The 14,441-nt window shown below is 42.8% G+C and overlaps 1 protein-coding gene across 4 annotated transcripts in view; it reads right to left on the reverse strand.

The window, feature by feature from the left end:
- Positions 1-10,555, reverse strand: part of gdpd5b (glycerophosphodiester phosphodiesterase domain containing 5b) — a 39,800-nt gene extending 29,245 nt beyond the window's left edge. For 3 of the 4 annotated variants that reach the window (XR_011077935.1, XM_068584979.1, XM_068584977.1), the window contains exon 1: positions 9,991-10,555. The gene's annotated coding sequence lies outside the window, so the exon portion shown is untranslated. The remainder of the gene's footprint in view (positions 1-9,990) is intronic. The other variant, XM_068584978.1, reaches the window with a different exon arrangement.
- Positions 10,556-14,441: the final 3,886 nt, after the last annotated feature.

Below are 14,441 nucleotides of genomic sequence, written 5' to 3' on the forward strand. Positions count from 1 at the left end.
ATATATATATAATGTTGCAGGCACTATAAAAACTGAAGTAATAGGCTTGCGTCCACCATGTCATTATTCCCGCTGCATGACTTCCGAGGCCCTCAAAGCATGGCTTTCTTTTACTGTAGAAGAGAAATAATGATCCAACTGTATCCATCATCATGTGTAGTCTCAAATAACACCCCAAACTCACCATGAAGTTCATGAGCAGAGGATTTAACAATAAAACACCAAGTGAATCAGTTAACATCCAAGAATGTTTTGTCCAAGGTAACCTCAAATTACCTAACAATACGTATTATCCCGATGTCAGTAGAGTGTGCTCGCTTAAAGACAACACTCGGATAGCACATTACAACAATAACTTTGTAGGAACAAAATCGTGCATGTTTTGCTTCAAGCGCCACCAGACCTAGCGGCGTCTGCTCATTTCTCTTTTAACTTTTTTACATTTTGCTGTAATACTTTTTGGACAAACGTTTACTCTTTCTAGATCGCGACAAGAACAGACTTTTATAACACTTGTCAAAGTAACACAAACATGTGAGAACTACCTGGATCTTCCAGATGAAGTTGCAACCACGGGACAGGCGCACGCAGCATACCACTGGTGGCGCTGCATGTAATATATGAAAGTGCTGCGACATAATCGGAGTTTTGTTGATAAATCAAAGAAGAACACGCCTGCAATACCCAACTAAAAAAATGTGAGGAATGTTTCCATCAAACCTCAAATGCAACCATAAATTATTACCAGCTGTACACAAGTTGTCGACATAATCCTGACCAAACACTTATATAAATCACTCCCATGAGTCAGTGTGGTGGAAAGCAAAGAATTAATGGCCACAGCCTCCAGCCCACAGCGCCTGTTCATCACGAGTCTGACATTAAGTCCCACCACAAACCACTCTCAAATTGCCCGGTCAGTTGTGCCAGTTAGCGACATCTATCACTCACACTCTCACACACACACACACACACACACACACACACACAAGAGGAAAGGTGATTTTCTATAGTGATGAAAACATCATCAAGCCCTTCAGTAACGGGTTCACGTGGGTGAGAGCCATTGATTTCACTTTCTTAGGGCCACAAAGGGTGCACCTGCAAATAGGGGGATGTTATAATTAACAACCTGCTCTCAAACAATATTGGAAGATGAATGGAGGGATACTGATTAGCTAACTGCAGGTAAGCAAAAAGCAAGCAATAAGCACTGACAATGCAGAATTAAGTGCATCCTGCCGAACGAGCCGTTTGCTCTGATGTTAGAAAAGTTGATGACAGGAAAACTATTGCCAAGGTCTTCAAGACTTGATGCATTAGTATTTTTCTCATGTTGACACTTCATCTACAAATAGTTAGCTGGATTTAACACATTGAGAATTAACTGGCATTGGGAAAATGTCTTCATAATATTTTCTGTATTTTTATGCTTGAAAATATCAAATTAAAGTCAGTATTGGCAGCTAATCAACATTAGAATACCCTGATCCATCAGAGGCAAAACAAGAAGGTATTTGAGTCATTTTTCTTGGCATAATAAACTTGCATCAGACCCATGAAACTGCGCCCAACTGTGCCGCCCCGCCAGCATGCGACACATCTGGTCCTGCCAACTTTCTGCTGGCTGTGATAATGAATATATTGGCTGTAATGAATAATTTCTTTATTTTATAATATGCCCATGGGAGGTCTGCTGTAAAGCTTGTACCTTGGATGTTTGAACTTCTGTTCCTATGTGTTTCTGTTACTACAGGCTATTAGTCAGTATAAAGTGAATTTAATGAAGTATAAAGTGTATTCGGTGAGGCAAAACCTCTTAAATATCCGTGGTCTGGGGTCAGTGCATCGGTTTAGGGGGCACTTTGCTTGAAAAAAATTGAGGAGTGCTGGATTTTAGTAGCGTCCATTCATGTCCATTGCTCACTTTATATTCCACTGGGAACCGGCACAAAAAGTTGAATGAATAGAAAGTAGTCAAAAAGGACTCATATTCATTATCTTTCCATTGTTCAACACATGACATTTGGATAGAGACCAAGTCCTTTGTTGCTACTTCCTCTTGTGGAGGTGCAGCAGGTAAGCTGGCAGGAGCAGGTGGCCTGTAGTTGTGGTGTAAAGTGCATCTTTTAAGAGAAGACATGAGGCAATGTGAGGGCGACAGCTCCCCGGGTCTTTGACAGCACTTTGAAGTCAACGCTGTGACCTTAGGAATGTCTCTTGACACATCCCTGAAGAATATTCATGAGCGGAAACGTAGCTTCATTTCTAAGCATTCGAGAGCTGCGGCATGAATACTTGTTTCTCTCTCAAGCTCATGACATCGAGAAGAATCAAGTCTTCAACACATACTTGTTGAGAGGCGCTGGTGCCAGAACATTCTGCACTGACATATGAGGATAGAGAGGTATCGCAAAACGCTTTGCACACACGGGCTCTTGGGTGTTTATGTCTTTCCTGCGTTCATGATATTGAACAGGTCATGATTTGCGTTTATTGATTTTCAACGCTGAAACAAACAGATCCATAGCAGTAATCTTGAGTGAATGTATTCTCTTGCACCATTTCATCACAACCATAATAATACAAACAACAGAAGGGACAAGGCAGCGTGATGGAGCACATGCGACGAGTCACTGCTGGAGAATGATTGTGGGTTTTCTTCTGGCTAACTGAGCCGAGCAGTCTTCCCAGCAGCTTACAATATCAAAGTCGTTAAACCTCGGGTTTAAAAGACTCCAGGGCTGTGCCATACAAGGCAGTGAGCAGTGCGACTGTGACTCGAAGCCAGCTGAGGAAGAGGAATTATTATGGGAGGAGAGATACTTCTCAAAGTGACCGCACGCACGGAAACGCAACCGAATCCGTCGCAATCCGTCACTTTATTTGCAAAGAATAACGGGCAAAAGAATTAGCCAAGATGGCGGGACGTGTATGGTCAAAGAACATAATCAGACACTTTGCTCATCAAACTGACAGCTCATCAATCTGACGAAATATGGGTCAGAGATAATCCACGGAAAAATGTATTTAGCATCAGTGGCTTCGAATTAGAACATTGACAGCAGGAAAAGGAAGTGCCATTACTGTCACTTGCCATTAGAGCTTAAATGAAATAGATTACTGGGATGAAAAGAAAAAAATGAAATCCACCCACTTATTTCAAAGGCAGACAATATCAGGGGGCCAATTGCACCGTCTGGTCTTGGTCCAAGTCAGTCGTACCGTGGCGCTTTATGCCAGACCCGATCGTGACACAAGTTGCACATTCGAGGTTTAAGCCTTCTTCTCGCTAAGAGCAGGTGCAACTCTTCGGGCCGAGTCGGGAGCAGGCGTCTAGGAACAATCTTTGAAACAAAAATGTATCATATCGTGTGCGTAGGCAGCAACGAGAACAACAACAACAACAACAAAAACAGTGAAATTGGGTTTAAAAAGCAGGAAATAGGATTTTCAGGGAATACACCCCCAAAACATTTGTCAGGAAATAATAAAAAGGAAGTAATAAGGGGAAAAGGGCAGTTATGGTCTTGGCATAAATCAAAAAGGCCGACAGACACCAAACAAAGCTATCGCCACATAAATATATAATGACTTTTACGAGAGGCCGTGATCAGCTGTGGCGGCCACAACGCAGTGCAGCTACTCGCTGGAATGCAAGTCTGCACACGCAAGCAGCCTCTGAACAGGAGAGAGAATCTTTTCAGTTTTCAATACATAAACACTGAGAGGCAACGCATCAAGTTCCTGTTTTTGTAGCAATTCATTTTTGTATCTCTATGGCCGTGATATTTCCTTTTCTTTTTCGCTTATCCTCTATAATAATGTTACCGCAAATAAAAAAAAAAAGGATCAGCTACGCGTTCGCAAGACAGCGGGAGATTTGTTAACGTGAACGTACGTCGCTGAGACCGGGCGTAGTTAACACTAAGCCTAAGTTTAACTGTGTGTGCAACCTGCAATATAAGTGGGTCACGTGACATGTGGAGATACTGCTTCCATTGTTCATCTGGAGGTAAACATAATCTCTAAAGAGTGGGCTTCACTTTATAGTATTAAGTCTCCTCCATTAACAGAAGACATGTTTGGGGTCTGGGCCATGGTGATTTTACTTGATTTCGCAGGGACAGTGCCTGACGAAGCAATGTAGACACAGAAGACAATAAAGCCACATTGGGTGATTTCCGGAGCCGTGTGGATAGAGAGGTCGGTCATTATTGATTTAGGTGTTTCAGGTGCTGGAAATTTAAGTTTAAGTTTCATCTATTCGATGTCAAGGCCAAAGGCAACTGAATCGTGTTGGAGTGTGGGAACCACCCAGACACATGTTTTGGTAAAAAGGTGTAAAGGAAAACACACAAAGAAATGCAAAAGTCAACTGTGCAGGGTTTGAACCAAGCACCTTCCTGCTGTGAGGGGACAAACCTCTGATCCACCGTGCTACCGTTTAGGCAGCTGATGTCGAGTGGGTTTGAATAATTATCACCTTTAAAGACTGGATGGAACTGACTCTTGTCGGCTTCATGTACATGTGTGCCACATTTTTCTCATCAACCTTAGTACAACCAATGATTTGGACGTCTGGAGGAGAAATCCCACAGAGAAGCGTGCCAGGCTGTGAATAACTAGTGGAACTGACACATATTATCCATGCTGATACTCCCTCACCCGGACACAGACAGACAGCTGATAACCTTGCAGCTAAACTAATTGATGCGGTGGTAAAGTGGCTGCATGTACATTTCTGTTTCTACAAAGACACTATGCATGTTAAGAAAAGAAAGACAGCCCGGTTGAAAGGGCAGGGACATAAATGGTGTTCTGGGAGAAGTAAAAATGGACCTTTTCCCTATATTGCCAAACCAACTTGAGTGTAATGCTGTTATACCCACCTAATCTGTATCCTTTATTCAATCCTTATATGAAGAAATGTATTTTCTAACAGCTTTATTGTCAAGCTCTCATCTGGATTTGATGTTCCTTCCCTCTAAGCGTCCACGCTCATCTCGCCAGCGATATTAGCAGCTTTAATCTACAATAACAGCCTGTCCCGGCTAGCCACGCATTTCATTGGTGATGTCGGAAAACAGTTTGAAAAGAAAAGGAGCATGAATTTGGTGAAAAACAGTCAATTTTACAAATCTACAAATGCATTTTGTGTGAAAGAGTGGGACGGCATCAGATACACGGTCCGTTACAACACTTGTCAGAGCTCTCCAGCCTACTTCAAATGCTTTTCAACCAAGGCTCCAAATACCTTTTTTTATTGTATTTTTTTACAGTTCCCCCCATATAGTTGAACCTCGAGTATTTTATTCGACAAATGTTTCTGCTTTCACAGCTGCTTTTGCCATAAAATGCCAGTCAAAAGAGAGGGGGGTTGCTGGGCCCCTGAACAGTCAAAAATCCCTGTAGCAATCCGTAGCTTCGAATTGCTTTCTTTCAACGGTGGTGGTGTGTAATCACGTTTCATGGGGGCAGAGAGCAGTCAGATTCGAAGGTGATTGAAGTGATTCTTTCTTTGGACTGCGAAGTTACGGTGGTCATAGAAAATCAGGCACCGTACCTTTCCACTTCGTGGCATGAGATTGTGATGCTTGCTGGACAGAAACTGTATCAAACACTTTCAACGTGTCAACGTTTCAACCTGGAGCAACGCTTCCTAAATTCATTTGCTATGACCTCATTTTTTTTTACCTGCGTGTCTGCTGTGAGGATTAAAGAAATACATAGCTGAGGCAGAATGTCTGGACCCCTTCGAGCTTGCCTCCTTGTCAGGGTTGAGAGAAAGTATTCTGGGGTTGGTTCCTAATCATAGGTGATACTGTAGTGCTGATACTGTGGCCTGGAAAACAAATCAGCTGACAAAGACATCCGTGGCATGCAGAGACACGGTGGGAACCATTGTTGTACTGCGTGTGGCAAATGGACAACTCCATAGGCCCGGTTCGCTGCGGCCTCCCCAGGCCGACTGTTGTGGGTGGACGGGTGCGTATGTTGTATCAAGGTGCCATCTGTATGTCTACATGGGGGCTCGCCGCCACCATCTGTGTGTTGACATCACACCGAGTTCTGTCCTCTATACTCCGACTGCTGTCTGTCTGAGCCCCGGAGGCAGGGCCAGACGAGCAGGTGCCATGCCGGTATAACTTGGCTTTCTGAGAGGGAAACTGAGCTTTCTCCCTGGATAAACATTTGGCTTCTTTGAGTCCATTACAGGGATCATTACACAAAAGCAACAAAACTATATAATTGGCAATACAAGAACCGTACAAGTCTGAACCTGAATAAACAACTTGCCTTCGACAGTTATGAGGATTAGAAAATAACCTGAAACACTTCTCACATAAAAAAAAGGGAGGGGGGTGGGGGGGGGCACTGACGATATGGAAAACTATAAAAGGGCTGGTTCTCGTTTTACAACATTCTCATTTTCTCAGTTGGTCAATGTTTGAACTCTGTGGCGGCGGGTCTCAAGTGGTGGGAATATTCCCAAGAATGAAAGAAAAACAAGCAGACTTGTTATGCAGTCAAGTAGGTATTTTTGCCTCTTTTCAAAGAGGAACCTCAGCTTTGACAAAAAACTAACTGCTCCTCCCAGTTTGTCTGAGCCTCGGACTTTGAAGAGAGCTCAAGTTGCAAACTAGCAACGACAGCGAACCCAAGCCTCCTGTGTTCCTACGAGGGTTAAATAATAGCAATTATCCTCGGGAATGTTACCTGCACTAATAAGGAGAAACAGAGAAAACAGACATTTTCGTACGTTGACTTTTATTGCGGGCTCCCATTTGACAATAATACCAGAAACCCTTGTCCCTGAGGTAGCGTCCTCACACAGATGTAATGTCGTTTCAAACGCTGGACTTGGCCACAGTGACAGTATCTGCTATGCAATTTCAAGCATGTTTGACACAAAGAGGACTTGATTGGTAACAGCAGGGCCCCAAAACCTTCAGAACGGAAATATTCTATTTCTATTTTACTTTTGCCGCCTGCCTGGAACTGCCACAAACCAGAAGCAAACCCGTATTTTTGTTTGACTCACAACTCTGTAGTACGGTGAGAAAGAAAGTTTCAAGAACTGCTGCAATCAGCATGAAAGTAACTGCATCACAGTATCAGTTACATGCCCGAGTAGAGCTATGAATGCTATAAACTCAGCACTCCTGAGCCCACCATGGTCTTTGTCTGCGGACTGAAAGACGTTGGCTCCGGACCTGTTCACACCTGGCATATCAACATGCGTCTTGGGGGATCCGTTCACAAGTGGACAGCCCGAAGTATAGGTGTGGAATGCACCCAAGTTGTGTTGAGAACGCATTGAGATCTGAACGCGGTCTCGCCCACATTTGGCCACAGCTTGTACGCAAATGTGTCCCGAGCCTCACTGAAGGACCACGTACTCAACTGACGTGTGTGTGTGTCTCGAGCAAGGTGCTTTAGGAAGGTACTAAAATAACCGCAAACGCTTTGTCAACCGCACATTGTCAACACAGCAGCGAATACTTTCCGCTGCAGTTACACAGGTTAGACCCAGCGCTGCGGCCGTGACCCGCAGCCACGGGGTTTGCGTTGGCTGCGTTCAAGTTGCTTCAACCACTAACTAAAAATGGTGTGTCTCCCGGAGCTGCCAGCTGCTCCCCTGACAGCCCAAAAAGGATTTAAAGCAGTAAGAAAAACTATCAGTATCATGCATGGACTGCAGTCATGTGAATGAGGACTCTATTGCTCTCCCTCGACGACCCGCAACACTCGTATAGCTCACAAACTTCCAACCAATCACAGTCAGACCAGCACATTTTTCTTGTGGGGGGGCTACAAAATAATAGCAAACGCTTTCAGGTGGAGGTTCATTATCGTTACTGGCGAAAGTGCATGTGTGTGTGGGAGACAGAGAGGGTTGAACTTGACCTCACTGCTGCAGGGCAGCCAATAATAACAAGTCATTCTTTACAAGTCAGACTTGCACTCCCTCTGGATGATTCGGCACAGCTCCTACAGATGAGTTTTATTTTTTTTTATGTACGAAGCTAACAAATACATCCTACAGGATATTGCATCTATTGCAAGACGGCTATGTTGCTCTTCTTATGAGATCTATTTAAGGATACAGTACATACACATTTAAGTACACAGTGGCAGTTATATAAGTAGGGCAAAGCAGAATGTCTGGAATCACGCAGAATCAATACGCTCTCAAATGGACACCAGGGTCTGCTACTGTCTACTACACAGTGCAACTCTACAAGTCTAAATCAGCAGCACAGCTGCTTTACAATCAGCAGCAACATGCAAGAAATGCTAGATAAAGAAGAAATGTATTAAAAGCTCCACTAAACTGTGTGTCAAAGAGTCGGTGACCAGTAAGTGGATTACTGCTGTGAACACAGCACTCTGCATTCCTCCCCGTTCTGACCTATCACATCTCCCTCTATTCTCCAGTTATTCTCCTAAAATAACATTTCTCGGGGAATATTTAAAGCACTTTCGAAAGACGCCTCAGTCCTTTCAGCCTTGCTGTACTTTGTTTTTGCTAATCCCACTCTAATTCAAGCAAATTTGAAGAACTGGAGAATTGTAACCAAGAACGTCATGTCACTGCTTTTCCAGCCAACCTCAAAATGTCAACATTCTGCATCATTTTTTGTCTCACTGCTGTTACTGGAGTGATCTGAATGTCAAGTGTTTATTTTCTTACGTGGCATTCAATACAAGATACAATGTCATGATTTAACAACATTTGGTGCTGCTTCCCCTCAGGACAGGAGCCCCGCTTGCAGAAACATGTTCAGTTCTGCACTACAAGCAAAAAAGAAGTTTAAACCCAAAGCACTCAGCACGCTTCACTCCAAAGCACTTCCATCCATTCATAGACATTGTAAAAAAGAAAAACGAAAAAGAAACAAATTTGCACCTTTCAAAGCCACAGCTTTTCCCGAGTGATCAGTCCATTGAAACCGAAGAGGTTGTAATCTGTATTGTTTGACATGCTGAGAGGATGCAAATATATGGGGTCTGTCAACTGGAAGCCTTACAAAAACACTCCAGTGTTAGGCTAGCTGTTTTCCCTGGAGGTGGAGTAGTGACAGATGGGAAAGTGTCAGGATCTGTCAGAGACGAGGCACCAAACGGATACTCTCCGATTGAATTCACTAGATTACACTCTCTCTTATGAAGTGCTACACCACATAGATGTGCAGCACGAGACATTGTGCAACCTTTCATGGAATAGCAACATATATCGGGAAACACCCAAATGACAATCCTTCATCTTCTAAAGGGAAATTGAATGCAATTATTATGCAATTCATTTGGCGAGAGTAAACACAAAAGGATACGTATGAGAGAATCCACGCTACATTCAACCTTTGTGACTTTACAGTACTGTGAGGTCCCGGGACAGAGGATGTCATATGCACAGATTGTAACACCAAATTTGTAAATTTGTGATTTTGGACTAGACAAAATAAATTGAATTGATTTGAATGACTTGCATGATGCATTTAGTCATTCATTTGTGATGGACAAAATGACGATGGGCAACTCAGGAGTGGGGATCGATCCATGGTTTCCCTAACCCTGACTTTTGTGGGACATCATGGGCGTGACTCGTGTCTTTCGGCGCACATGAGAAATACAGTGGGAGAAATACTGAGCCTCAAAGCCTCTGATGGCTAAAAACACATGCTTCTAATGAATACACTCAATGGGCATACAAGTGAGGATGCCGAAAACCCAAGCTCTAAATATGAAACGCGCAAAACGTGAGAGGGGTAGTATTTTGGATTTGACCGTATAGGCGCGTTCCAGCAGTCTTAGTTCCAGGGGGAAAACTCTAATTTAGAAAATATATTTTGACATTAATGAAGGTATGCAACTGCTAACATGTGGAGAAAGAAGAAGGGCAAAAACAGTTTAGAAATGTTGCGAGAAAACTCCCTGACAGGTAAACGTGATAAGCACCTCAAACAAACCGCATCACTCACTCACCTGCCTGCGGGGCTGCTGACCTTATCACGTCCCTTTGATTTCAGAGGTAGCTCCGCGGCACACGGTGAAGTTGGTGTTGGGGGGGGAGCTATTCTCTCGCTTCCTGCCCCGGTGATGAGCCTCCTCCTCCCGGGAGTCAAACGGGGACAACTCCGGTGTCGAAAGTAAACGTGCGAGAAGAGGTGGATGGTCGGCGACGCTAAATGCTGACAGCGCCGAAGTTTTACACCGAAAACGAAGGAGAAAGAAAGAAGAATAAAAGCCGGGTGTGTGCGCAGGGCGGCGGAGGTTTCGGTCGAACGTCCGCTAAAAGAAGTCCCGTTTCATATCGTCAGTTACTCCGTCCTGTGTGCTGCTCGCTCCTCTCTGTAGTTAAAGCGTGCCTCTCTCTCTCTCTGTGTGAGCAGCGACACACTCTCTCTCACACACACACACACGCACCGGCAGGGTAATTCAACGGTCTGGATGGTGGGAGGAGTGTGCGTGTGTGTGTTTTTATCTCCAGTCCTCCAGTACAGTGGAAGAGCTTCACCGAGCTGACTTTCAGGGCACACTGAAAGTAACCGTTGTCCCGATTTACTGTCCCGTTGCGACGCCTTAAGGCGACCGTTTAATTTATTGGAATTACCAACATTGAGATTAATTAAATTGCGTTCCCATGGTCTTGAGTGTAATTGTGTTAACTTACTGTCAGCGCTAAATCCCTTGGCGAGAAATATAAAATCCACGCCGAATGGACCACTAAAGGTATCATTATATCGACGTCCTGTGTTGGTCGGTCGTTTTGTAAGCAAAAATTCCGACGTAACTTGAACGTCACATTGTGTAAATACAATTGCAACATGAACATGAGCTTTAAAAGACTTTTTTTTATCAATATGTTTATTATCATAAAGCAAACCCAATAAGCTTCACTTTGCTGATAATGAGAGATAATAAAGAAAATGCAGTCGTGCTTGTTGACACGGGAAAAGGATTAAAGGTCATGAACAGCATATGCTGGGAAGGTGTGTTTAAAAAAAAACAGCATGGTTTATTTATATCAAACCAATCCTGTTCTAATTACTTCTGTTTTCTCATCTATTTATGCGATCTGAAAATGAAAACTTTTTTTGTCAGATTGCCCATTTTGTGTTTTCCAGGTTCAGACTTTCTCACCTTTGATCATTGACACGTACCAAATGACTCATCCAACAAAACAAATGTATTGATTTTGGTCAAAAGAACACCATCTGAAGTCATATTCAGAGACAGCATGTAATCTTAGGAGTGCCGACGTGGACACACTGTGACACATAGTATTTGTCCTGTCAGCTGCATATTACAGTGCCACTCATGCTGCCACGGTGCTGGTGGATGTCAGATGTCAACCTCTATGGTATCGTATGGTTTTCAGTAAAATGAATCAAGTATAATCTGTCTTCCCTACAAAATATGTTGGTTGTGTTATCAACACTGATATCAAAAACTACATTCATCTACATATTAATGTCTATTTAACCATCCAGACAAGGCTGTTCTGTCCAATAACGTTGATTAGATGGACTGATTTTTCTGGAGATATTTATTCAAAAGTCGAGAACCAAGAGTGTTTTTCACTTATTACATATTGTTCATGGTGATATGTTTAGTTAGCTGTTTATTAAATACAGTCCTGTTATTCTCATGTCATCAGGTCCTACACAATGACAGGGAGTCAGCGGGTCTCTCTGGTGTGTGCAATGACTCATCAGCAGATACAGATGCGGCGTTTGAAGTGCTCAACCCTCTTCAGATCAGTTGCATCTGAACTGCCCGTTATTAAGATTTCTATTTATGTGTCAAGTTGAGGAGGAGTTGGGGTTTAACAGGAGCATCAGCATCATCACCAAGGAAACACGCAGCGCAGTGATGTTGCCAAGCACATCAGCATCATATTGATGAAAATGAAGAGTTTGTATGTTCGTGTGCATGCGCATGTATCTATTTTGAGACCTGCTGCATGAATATTCTTAGCATTTAGCATAACTTAAAAGCAAGTGACAAGATGTTGAGATTGTATCAACTCACTTCTCTGCAACCACTCAAAGCGACATACACACACATCGACATTGTCCCTCTAAGAGCATCTCTACAGGTGGGGAAACGAGGGAAATGTTCCTCTCAGGATGATTTCCTGTGTGGCATATCCCCTCGTTTGATGTGGCAGACCGGGGCCTTCCTGCTCCTCTCTCCACAGGCAGGCGTTAGCCAACAGCTCCAGCTGCTGCACTTTGTTATGATCTCCACCCATTTTTAAAATGCCACCCAGAATACACAGGCAGGAAGGGTGGGGCGGCAGGTAGGGGTCTCCTCAGCAGGTGGTGTTCCAGCAGGGCGGAGGGTTTCGTGACTGCTACTGACTAAAAAGGGCACAGACGAAATAATGAGAATACCAACACAGACACTGACGAATGCCAATTCAATTCGCTTGTTATGATGTTGAAGGTATGCTGGAATTTCACGGCGAGAGTCAAATTATTCAGAGGCCTCGCTGCACTGGAACGGCAGCGTAATATAATACTCTACAGATCTCTGTGGGGAGTCAGCATTAAATTGATTACTTTGATCTGAAACACTTTGTTCTATGTGACAAATGTCCTGAATTTCCCTTTAGGGATCAATAAAGTTATTATCTATCTATTAATCCCACATGGTAGAAGACGGAGACTAATGCTGATTTAGTTTTGATTAAAAATCTTTTTAGTTTTGACACACTGGACATATAAAAACAGAGACCTGTGTTGTCGTGCGTCAACAGAAAGTGGAAGTCACTGTGACTATAACCCTTTTATTGAATATCAACAGATACTTTATTTGGTTTTCTTTGCACCCCATCTAGTGGCTGTCTGTCCACAATGCAACGTAGTAGTAAATATAATATGTATAATAAGTTCCTGCAAAAATGATTTGAGATTATTTCCACTGGTTCTTGTAATTCCTTCGACATTCAGGATGCATAACTCAAGAGCCGACGGCTTTGTCTTTACTTTCTGTGCAAACAAATCTTCTTTTTGCTATTTTTTTTTCAAGCACATAGTGGAAGATAAAACAAAAGTTCATCAAACAAAGTTAAATTTAAATCATCTCAAGCCTACAAGAAGAATCCAAACCTGAATATAACCTTAATATAGACCTTAATTACCACAAAGAAGACTGAGATAACTTTGGAGGAAGTTTCAAAACTTTTTCCCACCAGGGGGCATGTTCGGTCAGCATTACAACCTTTAGACAGATTCACCTCAGTGCTGCTGCCTTGACGTCATGAAGCTGGATCCAATATAGACTGTAAAGACTCTGCAAAGTCTCTGCAATTCCGAAAATTTTTTTTTTTTAATGTCATAAAGATTTAGCTATAGGCTATGCTAATAATATGATGTAATAATAAATGGACCCCAAAAAATATCATGAATTAACTTAAAGATGAACTGTTTAGTGACATAATACAGACATTTTTATGATAATAAGTCTCCATAAATTGTCTTATCAAGGAGTGTACAATCTTGTTTTTATTGAGCAGGAACTGTTCTATGTAGCAGTGTTCAAAGACAATACTCCTTGTAAAGCAGCAGTTACAACACAGTTCATGTCTTAAAGAAGCCTGTCTGGTTTATTCTCGCTTCAGCCTACAGATTACATTGACAGATATTAAACTGCATCTGCAGCTTTCTGCGCTCATAGACACAAAACTTCAGAAAGTTACATCATGCAGCAAAGAAACTGTTCCCGGGTGTTGCGTCATGGTCCTCTCTGCAGCTGTGCTCTGCTTCCTCCAGCGGAGTCTCTGTGTCCGACGTTTCCTCGGTGCGGAGGCGAGGTCGCAGCAGTTTGTGACAGGATGGCAGGAATACAAGCAATACAACCACACATGTATAACATATATAATCTGGAAAACTGGTTTGGTCTTTTGGAAACCTTCAATGATAAGAAAACATTTCCTCCCTACCCTCGATACATTTGGTTTGATCATAATTCAAACTGTGTCCTGATGTTGAGGCCTTGAAATGAGTAAACAACAATATTACAGCCCATCTGGAAAGTATATTGTAAGGAAACTAAACACGGATCGGTGCAGATAAGCAGAATAAACAGTTGCGACAGGCTTCCAAAATCCTGTTAGTCTTTTTGTTTGAAGGAAATCCAAATGGATAACAAAAGAAAGCCAACAAGCACAAAACCTTTTCGATCAATTCTCTTTAAGCAGCACTCAGAGCGCCGTAGCTGAGGGTGCAGCTGGTAAAAAGACCGTTGCTGAAGTTGTTGTAACAAAGTTACAAAGTTGAGTGGGCTACTGTCCTCAAACAGCAATTAATCTGAGGTCTGTTAATCCGGCTCTGGGTTCATGACTTTACTGGCTCTCATTAAAAGTCTCCTGACTGTCTTGATTGATGGTGAAACATTGCATCACTCAGTGTTCTCATTAGTCTGCTTTG

The sequence above is a fragment of the Clinocottus analis genome, unplaced genomic scaffold (assembly GCF_023055335.1).
Source record: "Clinocottus analis isolate CAN_PGR_092001 unplaced genomic scaffold, fCliAna1.0.p SCAF_2, whole genome shotgun sequence".
Taxonomy (NCBI): domain Eukaryota; kingdom Metazoa; phylum Chordata; class Actinopteri; order Perciformes; family Cottidae; genus Clinocottus; species Clinocottus analis.